Consider the following 316-nt stretch of genomic DNA (forward strand, 5'->3'; position numbering starts at 1 on the left):
TTTTATTTATAAAAATAAGTTAGGTAATTTAAGTACAAGTGTACAACAATAAATGACACCATAAAATTCATCCATACAAATTTGGCATTATAAGGCAGCATCATTTTGAGGATGTTATGAGCTGATTCATATGTAGATATGCTATGTATTGGCTTCACAATAATTATAGTCTAAAAAGAAGATTACTAAGGTGGGATGACGACAGAGAAACTTCAAATGAATTTCTCCTGATAATTTAAAAGAAAAAAAAAACACTCGAATTAAAATAAGACATTTTATTTATTTTATTTATCTATTATCGTATTTCTGAATGTTG

The sequence above is a fragment of the Arachis ipaensis genome, chromosome B10 (assembly GCF_000816755.2).
Source record: "Arachis ipaensis cultivar K30076 chromosome B10, Araip1.1, whole genome shotgun sequence".
NCBI lineage: Eukaryota > Viridiplantae > Streptophyta > Magnoliopsida > Fabales > Fabaceae > Arachis > Arachis ipaensis.